Source organism: Aythya ferina (assembly GCF_964211825.1).
Source record: "Aythya ferina genome assembly, chromosome: 3".
Lineage (NCBI taxonomy): Eukaryota > Metazoa > Chordata > Aves > Anseriformes > Anatidae > Aythya > Aythya ferina.
The window spans coordinates 68,483,489-68,496,946 of record NC_140298.1 but is presented as its reverse complement, the minus strand read 5'-3'; positions in this window follow the sequence as shown (position 1 = coordinate 68,496,946).

The window sequence follows — 13,458 nt, the reverse complement described above, 5'->3', positions numbered from 1 at the left end:
TATATATCTTATACATAAGATATATAATGAGGTGTGTGTGTATATATATATATATATATTACATTTTTGTAAGCATCTCCAAGTTTGGCTGCTTTGCTTCACTGATCTGAAACACCAGAGTTTATCTTTGTTTTGCTAAAGCTAAGAATAACACTGACCAGTCTAATTATTCATTGTAACACAGATCTCTTTATGCTGGACAGAGTGCTCTGAAATCAAAGGATGGTGGGACCAACTTTTGTTTACTGAGAATCTATTGAGTAGCAAGGTTACTAACTGGTGGGTCAAGATAAGGGTATGCATTGGAAAAAGATAGACACTCTAACCTCAAAAGATTTGTTTGAGTAGGAACTGTAGCATTTCTTATTCAGTTATATTGTGCATTGAAATATTCCCAAAGCCAAGAAAAATGCATGGAAAAACAGTAGCTCAAGGCTGTATTTGCTTGTACATCTGAGCCTGTAATTTCAATTTTACTTTACAAGAGAGAGCTGGAACCTCATATTCAAGCAAAAAGTCCCTCTGTAGGTGCACTCTGCACTACACTATTCTGAAAATATGGTCAGTTAATAAAATATATTCTCTTCATGTAAACAGAAGAGAAGCTTACCACACTTTCTCTTCCTTCCTTCCTTCCTTCCTTCCTTCCTTCCTTCCTTCCTTCCTTCCTTCCTTCCTTCCTTCCTTCCTTCCTTCCTTCCTTCCTTCCTTTTCTTTCTTTCTAAGCAGCAGCAAACAAACAGTTCATAGTCCCACAACACATGATTCTTTCAAGATCTCTCTCTCTATTTTTTTTCCTGTTCTTAAACAAACAAACAAAAAAAATGCAATAGGTCATACTGTCTATGAAAAGTGCAAAGGCGTTTTCAAGCATCAGGTGTCATATTTTCTCTAAAATGATTCTCTTTCCTTCTCAGAGAAAAGAAATATCACTAAGGAGACAGGAAAAAAAAAAAAAAAAAAAAAAAGTGCATAGATATGTATGAAGAGAAGTAATTATTTGCTGACCTCCCTACACTACTAATATGGAGTGCCCAAAACCTTGAAAATTAACAGAGTGGGTATGAAATTCTCTTTACCAACAAGGAATCTCAATTTCTGTTCAAAGACAAAATAAAACTCTTAGCTTATGTGCCATATCTTCCAAATATTTTATGTACATGTATGTTTATCTATGTATCCTCTGAATACAAACTGAACAAATAACTTTGCTTGAGAAATATATAGAGTAGAAGGTAGCACCTTTCAAAAGAGTATCTCTGGAATATGACTGCTTTGTAGAAGCCATTCTTTAATTTTTCATGCTGTGGAATCTTAAGATTCATTCCTCTTCACAGATCCTGTGGACTTGCAGAATTAAAGCTACCTGTGTGTGGCTAACCTAAGAGAAGAAAATGATGTGGCTAACCCACCTGCCCTCCTAACACAACTGATCGATGATATTTTATAGATAGACCAATCGAGAGACAGATTGCAGCATGAGGGCACATCTATGAATTTACTAATTGAAAACAATGTAATTTTTTCTTGTTTTGTCTTTTTTCATTTTGTTCCTTTTTTTTTTTTTTTTTACTTTTATTTTTTCCTCTCCCTTTCCCTTCCCCTCCTTTTCCTCTTTCTTTTTTTTTTTCTTTTTTTTTTTTTTTTTTTTTTTCCGTTCCTTTTATGTGTTTTGTTGTTGGTTTCTTTTGTCATAAGATAAATAAATACAAAGCCAAACTCAAAGTATTGTGAGGCACCAAATGAAAATATATATATTGAAATGTAATAACTTCTAACAAAAAGTTTACAAGTTAGAAAAAAATACAAACAAGATTTCTGCTCCCAGGGGAGAACAACCTTGCAAAGAAAGAAAAGTTCATATAGTGCTGTGCAGAGTTTTGACAAGTACCTGAGCTGGGCTGTTCCCATGAAGGTTAGCAATTATATTTAATAACTTTTATCTTAAATATTAAAGGGGTATTCTATACCATCTGACATCATGCTAAGCAATATATAAGGGTGGCTAGCCAGGGGAGGGGAGCCAGACTGCTAAGCCGGACATCAGTCAGCGTGTGGTGAGCAATTGCATTGTGCATCACAATGTGTTTTGTACACATTATTAGTAGTAGTACTATTATCATCATTATTGTTATTATTATTATTGTTATTATTATTATTATTTTCCTGTCTTAATAAACTGTCTTTATCTCAACTCATGGGCTTCACTTTCCCATTTCTCTCCCCCATCCCAGAGAGGGAGGGGGGAGGGTGAGTGAACGGCTGTGTGGTGTTTAGCTGCTGGCCAGGTTAAACCACAACACAAGCCCAACTATTAACCCCCAAAACTTTTTGCTTTGGCAGAGAGAGGACTAAACCTTTAATATTGAAAGCTATCATTCTAATGCAGGAAGAGATAATCAATTTTGTATCAGAGTGCACAAAGTAATACTCAAAATACTCTTGTTTTCATCTTAGTGCTTTCTAGCTGACCAAAATATATGTATAACAAAATCAGATAGGGTCAGCTAATACTTGCTTTATTAAACTTGCTTAGCAGTTTAAAAAAGAAGAATACTGCTTTAAAATATTTCTCAATTCTCTTGTGAATTTGCAAATAAGTTTCCTGCATCTAGTTTTGCCTTTTTCCATTCAGGACTAAAAGATGTAATCCCTAGTGTACCAATTTAAGACTACCTGCTGGGGTGAGCTGTAGAGTGCCTGAGGGTTGAGGTTTCCTAATCACATAGATCAGAGAATCTCTTGGACAACTTCACTGTTTCCCTTCAGCCTCCAGTATCAGTGATTTCTTTGCATGGAAAAGTGTGTGAGGTTTTCAGAGGAGAAGGAAAAAAGAAAGCAAGCTAGTGAATCTGGATGCTGCTAGGACATATTCCTACTCAGGAAGTGCTCCTGGGAGCAATGGCCAAGAAATGTTCACAAGAAATATTCAAAATCTTAAAGAAACTTTGAAGGATTTGTTTTGTTTTGTTTTGTTTTCCTTCATTAAATTGTTTCATCCTTTTTGTATATCCTCTAATTTAGTTGCTTTTTAATACTATGTTATATAAACTTCAGGACTAGATTCTTATTTTATTATTTTGTTTGTGTGTTTGTTTTTCCTAACACCATATAAATGAAGTTATCAGTTCAGAAAAGATGAAAAATCAGTAACAAAAGCAGTGATAAAAAAGCATACATGATGTTAAAATTATCCTAAATCTTAATAGTGATGTTAATTTTTGTTTCTATTCATTCATATCTCTGCTCAATCTGTCGTTGTTGTATTACAAGCATCTGAAATTTATCAAAGAAGCAAACTACCAATCACAAAACCTGTGGAATTTTCTCTATTAAAATTTTTATCTACTTCTCTGTTTAAAACAAAGAAACAAACAAACAATATCCCCCTCCTCTCCCCCCCCCCAATATAGAAAACAACAAGCACAAAACCAGAAAAACAACAACAAAACCAGCAACCTAAGCTGTTGTTAGATACCCACAGAAGAGGATGAGACCTAAAGCATAGATTGTGTTCTTCCTCCAACAGGTATACTCCTGAGTTCATGTTTTTTTTGTTAAAATGACTTTATTTTCCACTGCTGGGTAAAGATACCCTGCACAGCCTTTGCTATGGACCACTCATGATAGGTAGGAGTTCAAATGAGGTTATTTTTGGTTGTTTGCTGAGATGGCCAGCGGTGCTTAAAGTCTATTACTGAAGAGGTATAAATCCACCTTGAGATACAGAATCTGCACTGTCCCTCTCAGTCAGTTTAGTGCATATTTGTTTGTACTGAAGGAGAATAAATAGCTAAAGACACACTGTGCTAGGCACTGTACAAGCATAACAAATTGAGAGTTTTTGTCTAGGGAGCTTAAAATTTTAGTTTGAAATGAGAGACAGCAGGTGGATAAGACAGATGGAGAGGAAACACAAAAATAGCAGCAAGACAGCTGTAACCAGTGTAATAAGCAGTGGTCACACCAGCTGGCTAATCACTGAGAAGTGGTTTTTAGCATTGCTACAAAGATAAGTTTGAAAGAAGGTTTTAAAGCAGAAGTGGGGATTTTTTGAATTGTTTCCACACAGAAAAGGGAACATGAGAGAATGACATTGCTTGCATGAAAAATGTAACAAACAGATAATCATAAGCCAGAATGCCAGCCAGCATGGCAGCAGGAATCTGCATCCCTAGTGTATATATACAATGGCAGATGAGGTGGGCATTAACCTTGAAGAGAGTTAAAAATGACAATATGAAATTGCTTAAAATGAGAGCTCCATTAAAGAGGGCTTCTTAGCTATGCTTTAGGCAATGAACATCTTAATAATTTGTACAAATCCACCTATACATAAGTTAGGATGTTCTAAAGGAGATAAGTTTAAATATGATTAAAAAAGATGAGATTATTATTTTTTTTTTCCTCAAAGAGATAAAGCACACCTTAACAGCAGCGGGGACAGAGAGGCTAAGTGGGACTTAGGACAGGATGTTTTAGAGGATTTTTTCCTCTTTTCCTCTAAAAATCAAAAGTTTTCTTCCTGTTACGGCACACAGACCTCTGTGGGCCTATGATGGGCAGCATACATGGGATGTGTGGAGACTCCTGATGTCTGATTCATCTTGTCCAGGTAGCTTAGCTAGACAACTGTCACCGGGAGATTTCACTGGTCCTTTCTATCTGTATCTATAAATATTTATAGTTAAGAAATTATTTGGAGCAGGTTTTCTATTTAAGAAAATAACCTTTCTGTTTTGGTACTCTATGCTGAAGCTTGTATCTCCTGCTTCCCTCTCTCTCTTCCTCTTCACAGATGGTTTTAACAGCTTGAGCTTGCCCCTTTGCAGATGATGCCAGATGCTCCCTCTTTAACAGGCAGTTTTAGCTCTTACCCACCCATGCACACATACACAAATGATGCCCCATCAGCTTTAGGCCTCATGAACCCACACACCCAAGCAATATAGTAGATCTGATCATACCAAACAAATGAAACCAGGTATGTTTTATTGGTTAGAGTTTGCTAGCAGAACTTTGTTTACTGTAGCTTCTCCAAAGTCTAATCAATATTTACTCTTCTTTTACTTTGCAGCTGTTTCTTCCTATTCCTAAACAAACTATATAGATTACAATTTCTTACTTGAAGTTTACAGGGCTAAAAAATGGTATCTTAATTTATAGACAGTCCAAAGATTGACAGTAAGATCATTTACAAAGTAAATGTTCATCCCATTTGTTTCTGAATCTGTTAAATATGTTTACTCTATGATCATGGGAAAACTAATAAACCCATCTTTACTTATAATTAAAAAAAATCATGTATATACAACACTTTTAAGGGAAAAAATATATATGCATTACCCCCTAGAATGTAAATCACACAGAACCAGAATCACAGAATTTCAAGGTTGGAAGAGACCTCAAGATCATCGAGTCAAACCTCTGACCTAACGCTAACAAGACATCCACTAATGTGTGTGTGTGTTCTACTGCAGGAATACTGCAAATTAAAACAAACAAACACATTTCTAACTAACCTTCAGTACTTACTAAGCAGTGCCTACATAATATCTACAATTATTGTAAGAAAAATATAATTGTAAGTGAATGGTGTTAGGGAAATAAGATTTTCCTCTGTTGCCAATTTGTTTACTTTGTATCCTGTAAACATTGTGCAGATGTCAGTTCTCAAGCCAGTAGACTGAGACAAATGATACTTTGAAGTGTATCAAACAATAACATCACTTATATTGATATCTTGCTGTATCTTGTTCTGCAGGTGGTCCATAGATTATAGGAAGATTCTTAACTAAAAAAAAAAAAAAAAAAAAAAAAAAAAAAAAAAAAGGTCAGGAACTTCTGTCATGTATTATATTAATATTATTATGATGATCTCATCATATATTTTGGAGGTGTATTATTTTGGTTTATTAGAGAAAAAGCATAACAGGAAGATTAAAGTAATGCTGATGAGTTGTGATAAGACATTTTTCTGGATCTGATCAAACAGACTAAAATCTACACAAGAAGAGTATAAATTAAAAATTAAATTTATAGAGGTCACATGGAAATAAAATAATTAAAGAAAAATAAAAATGTGCTATTCAGATTGTGCCACGTGGAAGCTTAAATTAGTTTCCTTCAAACTGCAATTTATTGCAAACACAAAAGCAAATACAGGAATGTCAAAAGATAGAGCAAGTTTCTGAATTTCTACAGACAGAAAAGTCTAACTGAAATCTTAAAAGAAAAAAAAAAATGAAAGAAAATAAAAAAATAAACAACAACAAGAAAACAAACTAAGCAGCGCTCCATATAGAGCTGAAGATAAAAGATTGGCAGTGTGAGATACGTTTCCTCCTAACTGTGGCATCTCAATGTCTCAATTTTGCCTGGATGGTTTATAAAGATTTCATGATTCTGCTCATCACATTATAAAATGTGGTATAGATAAATAAATGGTTAAAATATGGTATAGATTAGATTTAAATATATATATATATATAAAATTACATGGATTCTTAAAATTACAGTGTAATTGTTGTCATATTGTCTCCAGAAGATAGTAAAGCTATCCAGAATGAAACGGAGAGGTTGACAAATTAAAGGAGTGAAAGACACTTTAAAGTATTTGACTTTTGATTACATTTTGGTGGAAAAATGGAAAATTATACAGCCAGGCATTGATAGTAAGTTAAATTCAGCTGTAGTATGAATAGTACAATGAACACATTTAGTAAGAAAAACAAAAAAGAGAGCAGCCAGGTGACAAGCTGCTCACCTATACAGCGACCAAAATCTTTTCGCACATCTCGTAGCTCGCGCTCGTTTAGGCTTCGGGTAGTTACTGTTGCTCTTTCGGCATCCTCATCTTCCTCCTCCTGAATCCTTGACGGCCCAGCGTCGTCATCATCTTCGTCATCTCTATACTTAGTTTTGGCAGAAGCCTTACCTGGATTGGCAGAAGACTCTCTGCGTTCTAAACGACTTGAATTTCTATACCATATTTTCACCTTCTCTACAGGGGCAGCTTGCACTGCTACTGCTCGTTTCTCTGACTTTGTTACAGGGTCTGCCACAGGGGTTGGAATGCCCTCTGCAGGGTCAACTTGCACTGCTACAGCTCGTTGAGGGAGAAGGCAGAGTGACCCAGGAGGATACAGGGGTGGTGAAGGAGAAAGGGAAAGTAAGCAAGTAAGGAAAAATATCCTCCCCTTTCCCCTCCACAGATTGACTCTCTAATGGAGAAAAACAATAGGTATAATTGCTAATAGTTCCCAAGATGCTGTTTCCAAAGTACAGAGTCCACGATGTTACTGAGTATAAATACCAAGTTAGAGTCATGACCAGATATTTTATCGTCTCATAAGCCATTGCTATAACACTTAGTACCATAATGGTCTGAAACCAGGGCCCGGAGAGGAGAAACAACACTACAGAGAGCAAATACGGAAAATAATGTACTATAATACTCAATTTGGAAAACAGGCGCAGCAGAGTTGTGATTAAAGCAATCAGCATCATGACAAGTGACTATTAAGCAGGTCTAATCCTTACACCAATTTTAGTTTAACACACTCTGATCAGATCTGCCGTTATCTCAACCTTTCGGGCCCCACGTTGGGCGCCAAAAAGACTGTCGTGGTTTAACCCGACCGGCAGCTAAACACCACGCAGCCGTTCGCTCACCCTCCCCCCTCCCTCTCTGGGACGGGGGAGAGAAATGGAAAGTGAAGCCCGTGAGTTGAGATAAAGACAGTTTAATAAGACAGGAAAAAAAAAAAATAACAAAATAATAATAACAATAATAATAATGATGATACAATGGTGATAATACGAAAGTAATAATAGTATGTACAAACAAGTGATGCACAATGCAATTGCTCACCACCCGCTGACCGATGCCCAGCCTAACCCCGAGCAGTCCGGCCCCCTCCCCCCGGCTAGCCACCCCTATATATTGTTTAGCATGACGTCAGATGGTATGGAATACCCCTTTGGCTAGTTTGGGTCACCTGTCCTGGGTCTGTCCCCTCCCAGCTCTTACTGCACCCCCCAGCCTGCCCGTTGGCAGGACAGAGCAAAGGCTGAGATGTCCTTGGCTTAGTATAAGCACTGCTCTGCAACAATTAAAGCATCGGGGTGTTATCAGCACTCTTCTCATTCTAAGCCAAAACACAGCATTCCACCAGCTACTAGGAAGAAAATTAATTCTGTGCTAACTGAAACCAGGACACAAACAAACAGATAAATTGATATAGTGTAATTGTTTCCGATTCAACAAGTTGTGGCCAAAGAATCTGACAGTGACAGGTCAGAGAGTGATAAAATCATTGTGGCAAAACCAATTCATCTTTTCAACTTTATTCCCCTTTTTCCTCTGCTACTTCTCCTCATGTTCATCTGCACAACAAAATCCAAACAGCTAGGTCTGTTGATCAGAAGAAGTATGAACGTCAGATTGCAGAACTGGGGGATTTCTTTCTAGTATTATTAAAAATGTCAAAAGACGCTGATCAATTGGTATTGTGGTCACTACAGGACTGGGTTTACTGTTTAAAAGGCTCAGTTTACACACGTACTGAATAAACAGAATTCCATAAAGTTGTAGAAAAATCCCCTTGCAGAGTCTGTGATTCTGCAATATTTAAAAAACAAACCCAGAAAATCAGTATTGCGATGGTGTATGAGTAATTTTCTCCATGTATCAAATAAAATATATCAAACAAAAACAGGTGAGAGATTTCTATAGTCTCTAGATTTAATTTTGGAAGATAGTGGCTGTCGTGGTTTAACCTGGTGGGCAGCTAAACATCACACAGCTGTTCACTCACCCTCCCCCCTCCCTCTCTGGGATGGGGGAGAAAAATGGGAAAGTGAAGCCCGTAAGTTGAGATAAAGACAGTTTAAGACAGGAAAATAATAATAACAATAATAATAACAATAATGATGATAATAATACTACTATAATAATAATGTGTACAAAACACATTGTGATGCACAATGCAATTGCTCACCACCCGCTGACCGATGCCTAACCTAACCCCGAGCAGTCCGGCCCCCCTCCCCTGGCTAGCCACCCCTATATATTATTTAGCATGACGTCAGATGGTATGAAATACCCCTTTGGTCAGTTTGGGTCATCTGTCCTGGGTCTGTCCCCTCCCAGCTCCTGCTGCACCTCCAGCCTGCCCGTTGGCAGGACAGAGCAAGAAGCTGAGACATCCTTGGCTTGGTGTAAGCACTGCTCTGCAACAATTAAAACATCAGGGTTTTATCAGTGCTCTTCTCATCCTAAGCCAAAACATAGCATTCTACCAGCTACTAGGAAGAAAATTAACTCTGTCCTAACTGAAACCAGGAGAGTGACTTTTCTTTAAAATATTTTGCATTTTGTAATCACTTTATATTGTGCAACCTACAAAGGAGTATTTCAAAGGATTTTTTTTTTTTTTTTTTTGTGTAACATATTTTCTCAACTGTTATTAGGAAATTAGCTTAATTTCTGTGAAAGTTCTCACAGATAATCCTGTAGTTTTACATAGAAAGATACAAACAAATTTTACATCACTTGGTTTTGTTGAGAAAATATATTTTTTACTCTTTCCAGAATTCTGAAAATGTTTTTACATCTTTAAAAGTTTATACTTAGAAGGCCACTAGGCATTTCTGACCCTCACTCTGCTCCACAGTGTCTAAAAGGAGGTGCCTTTGGAATACAAAAAGCAGAACTGAAGCAGAAGAAAAAGAAATGAGAGAGACAGAATTTTACACTGCCATAGAATGGATATAAAATTAGATATGATTTAAATCACAACTGAATTTTTAACATGACTGCCCAAATGGCTGGTGTTTTTGTCAAATTGTCTCCTTCTTGATTTATGATGACAGAGATATTTATTTATTTTTCTTTATTATACCTGTGCATATGGTATGAAAGTAAGATACACAGTGTAGAAAAGAGCCCAGTGTGTCTCTTTTAGCTACTTCTTTGCCAGACCATGAAGAGAATCATTTGGAATCCATCCAACTGGCAATTTTGAACTTAGATAAAGAAAAATTTTTAAATTAAACAAAGTCTGAATCAGTTCTTCCTCTGTCTTAACAAAGTATTGGCTTAGAAAGTATCTTAGGGTTTTCTTTAAAGTACTGGAGGGTATTGTGGTTTAGCCCCAGCAAGCAGTTAAGTGCCATACTACTGTTTGCTCACTCTACCCAGGGAGGATGAGGGAGAGAACTGGAGAGGTAAAAGTGTGAGAACTCATGGGTTGATATGAAGACAGTTTGCTAGGAAAAGCAAAAGCCATGCAAACAAGCAAAGCAAACAAAGAATTCATTCAATACTTCCCCTTGGCAGGCAGCTGTTCAGCCACTTCTGTGAAACCAGGACTCACCACATATAACCATTTATTGGGAAGACAAATGACATCACTCCAAATATCACCCCCTTTCTCCTTTTTTACTTCAGCTTTTCTTACTGAGTTTAGCACTATATGGCACGGAATATCTCTTCGGTTCACTTGGGTCCACTGTCCTTACTGGGTCTCTTCCCAGCTTCTTGTGTACCCCCAGCCTCTCTGTTGGAAGGGCAGCAGGAGAAGCAGAAAAGTTCGTGACTATGTAAAAGCTGCTGTGCAACAAACTAAATACATCAGTGTGTTATCACCACTATTTTCATCAAAAATCCAAACCACAGAATTGTGTGAGCCTTTATGAAAAGAAATTATCTCTGTTCCAGCCAAAACAATGACAGAGGTCCCAAGCATAGGCATGCCATCATATAGCAGACTTTCTGCTATATGTGCATACAGAACACTCTGTACTTATAATATTTGAATGTTTTAAACACATACAGAATGCCTAGTTCTAGGTTTCCTTGGCTTCTCCAGACTACCTGCAGATTTGCAATAGGTCCAACATTTCTGGTGTCAGACCTTAAACATTGATATATTTGATGCCTTTCAGTTTAAATATTTGGATTCTGTAATCTATTCCACACACAATAGATTCAAAACTGTTAAGCATAATTATTTTTTTCTCAGATGAGTCAAACCTGTCAGTTGTGTTGTTCCCCTGAGATTTTGAAAATACCTATTTCGGTTCCTTGTAACATGAAAATGTCCAGAAAAGATCCAAAAGGTAAGCATCAACTTAATGGAAAAAATACAGACCCTTGGTCACTGGGGATGCTTATAGAGCTGAATGGATGGTTGACTTCAGGATCTTGATCTAAGTTATTTATTTATTTCCTGCAATTGAACCTGATTATCAAAATGTTATTTATTATAATATTTTTTAATATATTTTTTTTTATTGTGGGACTCAATTTTTCATTACAGTTTATGAGCTTTTATTTGTAAATCAACAACCCAAGGAGACTCTAGTACAATAAAGAATGCAACTTTATGTTTTATACTCACCAGATATGATAAACTTGAGTTTAAAAAAATAATATTATCTATACAAGGCATGAGTCCTAGGAACAATGGCTTATATAAAATTTACTATTAGTTATTAATTTTCTAAGATAAATATGTTTAACCACCAGTGAATCCAAGAAATCTTAATAGCTCATTTCATTGCATAAAAATTGCATACAAACATTCAAACAAGAATCATAATTATCCTGCCTGGAATGACTATATAAAACTAAGCAGTGATGGTGGGAACAAGAAGGAGAAGATGGGGAAATAACAGTAATCTTATATGAGAAGAAAAGCAAATGGTGAAAGGCTGCAAATGTGGGTTGCTTTTCACAGAAAGAATATAGATAAAATCAAACAAATAGCTAACGAATTGAAGAAAGGGACAGTACCGAAGGGTATTCCCTTTGGAATAAACAAACAAACAAACTACATCTGAATCTCCTGAGGCTGAAGAAGTAGAGTAAATTCTTGCAGTTGTTTATGGGATGAAATATTTGAGCAGAGATAACTTTGCTGGCATTACAGAAATAGCAGTAGAGAAATATAGAAGAAATCACAACTTCAGTGTTATATGACACATATTTTCTTTCTTGAGAGTCAGTCTATTTTGGGGCAGTTTGCCTAAAGATTTATTTTTTTGTAAAGCTGTGCCAAAAAGTCAGAGCCTGTCTGGAGAGGGAAATCAATGAAGCTTAGAGCAACGTCAGTGTCTAGTATCTGTTTCTAATGAGTATGACAGTGCAAGCTCCTTTAGCTTATGCTCTTCTTGGGCAATATGTGGCTAAAAAGTTCCCAATTACACTAGTGGCTTCTCAAAAAAGGACAGAATGACTCTAAGACTGATGTCAAAAGGTAACACTGGGAGAAGAGAAAAAAAAAAAAAAAAAAAAAAAAAGGTCCTCTGTACAACTTTTTCAAGCTTATTTCTTAAGACCTCTAGCTGAAAACTTGATGAAATGTCAAATCTTCACAGGTTTGCCCTTAATGAGCAAAACTTCAATTATACTTCAAGGCATTTTATTTCTTTGAGGCTTTTTTTTTTTTTTTTTTAAACTTGAAACCCTCCTCTCTGTCTCCTACAGTTAAAGTCTTGTTTCACAGACCTGAGAAATATTATCGATTTTTCTTTGAAAAAAAAAAAAATAATAATAATAATGATAAAAAAAAAAAACACTACCTTTAGGCAACGTGTGAATACTGGATTACTGCACTTTTTTGCTTACACTATCTAATTCTTTTGTGTCCTAAATCTATAATCTATGGCTTATTCTTTTATGAAAATGTATTCAGAACAAGTATTAAAAAGTATAGATCCTAGCTTCATTCCAATTTCACAGTTATGGATCATAAATAATGCTAACGAAACCAAGGGGCTTATACAGTTTTATGTTGATGCAAAAGACAAGAGGGGTTGCCTGTGGTATGATTGATTGATTTTATAGAACAAAACATCTATTTTATTTGTTTGTTTTGTTTTGTTTTGTTTTGTTTTGTTTTCCTACAACTTGCAATTTCATTAACAATCAGGCACATACTAATGAATATTTTATTTAAAATAATGCAGTCTAATTTTTATCTCCTTATTATGTCACATGCATAACCTTTAGCTCCAGAATTTCATGCATCTTTTTAGGAGCATTCCTGTTTGCTTGTTTGTTTGCTTGTTTTTTGTTTGTTAGTTTGTTTGTGCAGGAAAATATCATAGAGATATTAATTAAGAATTTAGAAATGTATGTTTTTCAAATTATTCCAAATGATTATCCAACATTTAAAGAAAAGTATAGAAGCTTTGACATTTGATCTTGTTGTGTTACAGTGATAGACTTCAAATTTAAAGAATAAAAAGGATCTGAATTAAAGTCAAATCAGTTTTCAATGTTAGAAGATTTTAATTGGAAAATGTGAAAATTAGATATAGGAGAAAAAAAAAAAAAAAAGCTATAATAAGATATTCTAAAAAGGAGAGATGTAAAAAGCACCAAAGCTGTTGCTTTTTTTTTTTTTTTTTTTTTTTCTTTAAATTTATTTTATTTTTTGCTTTCTTGGA